The sequence below is a fragment of the Octopus bimaculoides genome, chromosome 2 (genome assembly GCF_001194135.2).
Source record: "Octopus bimaculoides isolate UCB-OBI-ISO-001 chromosome 2, ASM119413v2, whole genome shotgun sequence".
In the NCBI taxonomy this organism is placed as follows: domain Eukaryota; kingdom Metazoa; phylum Mollusca; class Cephalopoda; order Octopoda; family Octopodidae; genus Octopus; species Octopus bimaculoides.
Genome location: NC_068982.1, coordinates 73,876,587 through 73,880,733, shown reverse-complemented (window position 1 = coordinate 73,880,733; position 4,147 = coordinate 73,876,587). Strand labels below are relative to the sequence as shown.

The 4,147-nt window shown below is 37.9% G+C and overlaps 1 non-coding gene across 1 annotated transcript in view; it reads left to right on the top strand.

Annotated features, from left to right (window-relative positions):
• Window positions 1-4,147, top strand: part of LOC106874249 (uncharacterized) — a 50,868-nt gene that overhangs the window by 7,340 nt on the left and 39,381 nt on the right. The window lies entirely within an intron of this gene.

Sequence of the window (4,147 nt, the reverse complement as noted above, 5' to 3'; positions counted from 1 at the left end):
TGGAGCCTGGTGTTGCCATCCAGTTTCACCAGTCCTCAGTTAAATCGTCCAACCCATGCTAGAATGGAAAGCGAACGTTAAACGATGACGATGATGTTCTCCTTCAGTTGCACCGGGGTCTTCAGTTTGTTGACGTAAACCCTCTCTTTCGGGTATTCCCACAAGAAAAAAATCCGGGCTTGTCAAGTCTGGAGAGCGTAAAGGCCAGTTGACATTGCCGTAGTGGGAGATTATTCTCTCTCCAAAGCACTGCTGTAGCAACTGCATTGTTTCTCTTGTGGTATGAGCAGTTGCCCCATCTTGCTGAAACCATGTGTGAGGTCTGCTTTGAATGGCCTTTACATTCCCTAGACTTGATGAGCCCAGATTTTTTCTTGTGGGATACCTGATAGAGAGAGAGTTTACTGCCGTAACATCTGCATTGTTTCTCTTACTGGAACCCTATATGAGGTTTACTCTGAATGGCCTTCACGTTCCCCAGATTTGACTATTCCAGATTTTTTCTTGTGGAGATGCTTGAAAGAGTGGGTTTACGTCAACAAACTGAAGACCCCGGTGCAACTGAAGGAGAACATCAACAGAGCAATCAAAGAAGTGGGGTCTGAAACACCTGAGGATGTTATGGTGCAAGTTTTGGAAAAAGCATGGGCGTGCGGAGCCGAAAACGGCTGCCATTTAAGCGATGCCATTTTCCATTTGTGATGTAGTGGTGTTGCAAAATTTGACTTGTGCATATTAATTTCCATTATGTCTTTTATATTGTATCAAAATTTCATGCATTTATTTGTAAAGTTAAAGAAGCTATTAAAAACTGAAACCCATCAGTGACTCTTGGGACACCCTGTATATATTATTATTATTATTATTATTATTAGTTATTAAATCATATGATATAGACCTGGTAGTTTTTCAGTAAATCACATTCACTTTCTCAGATATGAGAATGTTTATTGATCACAGCAATTGTTTCAACCCATCTAGCATCAGTTCCTCATGGGAACAAATGTTATTTTAATGAGATACACCTTGTCACTTGAGGAGACACATTTACACTGACGGATACACCTAAACCAGACGTTCAGTATCCCACCCTTGAGGAATTGATGCGAGATGGGTTGAAACAATTGTAGTGATCAACTTTCATCTCTCTCATTAATCAAATATATATATATATATATATATATATATGAGTAGTGTAAGATATGGATTCAGAGAATCCATTGGCTATCACAGTAAACTCCTCATACAGACTCAACTATCAGTCCATGTTACTGAAAATCCAAGTGATAAAATTATTCTTTGAAGAATATGTCATCATCATCATCATGATCTAACATTCATTTTCCATGCTGTGAAGTTACGAAGTAACTCACAAAGCAAACCCCTCAACTGAGTGGGAGTATAATACTGAGTGAGGGAAAAATATGATAGAGGAATGAACAGGTATCTTGCTGAAGGAGAGATATGTGGCTTCCCCAGGTGAATGTGATGAAGCAGATTTTCTTTGGCTAGATGCCTTTCCTGTCACCAACCTTCACTTGTTCCCCTGTAAGGTAATATTTCCCCATGGCAAGATGTTTTCATGGAACATTGGAAATGGACACCATTTGTATGAGTCATACTTGTTACAACTGAGGCTTGCCACATCCTGTCAAACTACCAACCCATGAAAGCATGGACATTAAATGGTAATGATATATATATATGTATATATGAAGTACTTTTTTTGTTAATCCTACCAATAATGGCACAATACACTATACACACATATATGTATATATGTGTGTGTTTGTTTCCTTTTCTTGACAAAATGCACTATACTTATAAATAAGTATTACTATCATAAAAGTGGTGTCTCGAGTTTCCAGTCAGTTTTTCCCCAACGATGGCACATTAATGCAATACTCTGATAGCAATATCACAGGAAGATTAACAGAGAAAATAGTCTTTGTGTGTGACAAATGTACAGGTACAATAAGCACTAAAAATGTGCAGACAATAGACTCCCTCAGAAGTTGTGGCTATTTGCTGGGCTTGAGAAAATGTGTCAAACTAAGTAAAATCTCTGTCATCCATACATATAGGCTTGTCTTTTACAGATGCTGGTGTCACATAAAGTGCACTTGTGCTGGTGCTGCATTAACACACCTGTGCCAGTAGCATGTAAAAAGCACCCAGCACACTATAAAGTGGTTGACATTAGGATGGCCATACAGCCATAGAAACCATGTTATAACAGACAATTGGAGTCTGGGCAGCTCCTGTTAAACCATCCAGCCCATGCCAGCATGGAAAATGGACATTAAACAATGATGATGATTGCTTTGTAAGGTAACCTTTCAAAATTTAAGCATTGCTGATTTCATAGAAAATATTGTGGTAATATCACATATAGTATTTTAGTGCTGATCTTTTGTCTGAGGTTATCCAGTTGTAGAAAGTGCTCCAACAATTCATATTATCTTTATCATTTAACATCTGTTTTCCATGCTGGCATGGGTTGGATAGTTTGATAGGATCTGACAGAACTAAGGACTGCTTTGTATTATAATGTCTGCTTTGGCGTGGTTTCTATGGTTGGATGCGCCTCCTAATGCCAACCATGTTACAGAGTGTATTGAGTGCATTTTTTCATGCTACTGGCACCAATCAGGTCAGCGTGCAGCTTGCAAGATTACAAACCACAAAAGAGGCAGCTTTGTGCTAGAAGATGAGGGGTTAAGGTATGAGAGAAGGGACCAGGGCAGAACAGGTTTCTTGCTGTCAAGGAGCTTCATGGTTGCTCACATTTTAGAAGAGAGGGTGGGGCATTTGAAGTGGAGATCAGAAGAAATAAAGTGGTGGTGGAAGTGTCTTGGATCCTTAAGGTATGACGAAAGTAGAAGTGAGTTGGGCCAGAAAAATGAGGAGTATGGGTGTGTAGAAGTTGTGAGAGATGGGGAATAGGTGACAGGATTGGATATAATGAATGAAGGACAAATGATGTGTGGTCATTTACAAATATCAATATTTTTAGCTTCTTACAACCTTTGATAGTAAAGAACCCCCCCCCCCAAAAAAAAAAAGTGAGAGATAGAAACTCCAAATGTTATCCATTGAAAAGAGAAAAAACAAACAAAACAGCAGCATATTATAAGATTAATAATGGTGGTTACATTTTTTATGGTGATGAGGTGGTTGTTTTTTGACATGATTATGATGGCAGTGGTGATGTTTTTTGTTTGTGATGAGGATGATGATGGTGGTGGTGGTGGTGCTTTTTGTTTGTGATGATGATGATAGGGGTGATGGTGTTTTTTTTTTTTCTGGATCATGATGATGGTGATAGTGGTAGTAACAGTGGCAGTGACAACTCAGTACCTTTTCATGTTTCTGTGAATAAATTAACCAATATTTTAACCGAAATCTTTAAGTTTACTAGAAACTCTCTTTTTCTTTCTCCCTGTCTTTAGAATTACATTTATATAAATTTTGTATAATTTTCTGTCCATTTCAGTCATTATAATTAACAAAGACAATAAAAAATAGCGAGACAAATATATAAGATTTCATTTCCTGGATAAACATAATGTTGGAAAAGAGAGAGGCATAAAAATACTTTACGTTAAAAATTACTTATGTGAATTGAAAAACGACATCTTAACTTACAAAATGAGGAGGTTATTCTACAATAGACACAACCTCTATCCCCTAATGAATCTTGCTGGTTAATATCAAATTTCAGCTGCACACTCTGGTTTTAAATATTTTTTATTCTTTTACTCTTTTACTTCTTACAGTCATTTGGCTGTGGCCATGCTGGAGCACCACCTTCAAGGGTTTTAGTCAAACAGATCGACCACCCCCAGGAATTATTTTTTAAGCGTAGTACTTATTTTATCAGTCTTTTGCTGAACTGCTATATTATGGCAACATAAACACACCAACAGCATTTGTCAAGCGGCGATGAGGGGGACAAACACACACACACACATATATGACAGGTTTCTTTCAGATTGCGTCTACAAAATCCACTCACAAGGCTTTGGTTGTCCCTAGGCTATAGTAGAAGACAACTTACCAAAGGTGTCACGCAGTGGGACTGAATCCAGAACAATGTGGTTGGTAAGCAAACTTCTTACCAAGTTTAGACGTCTATATATATATA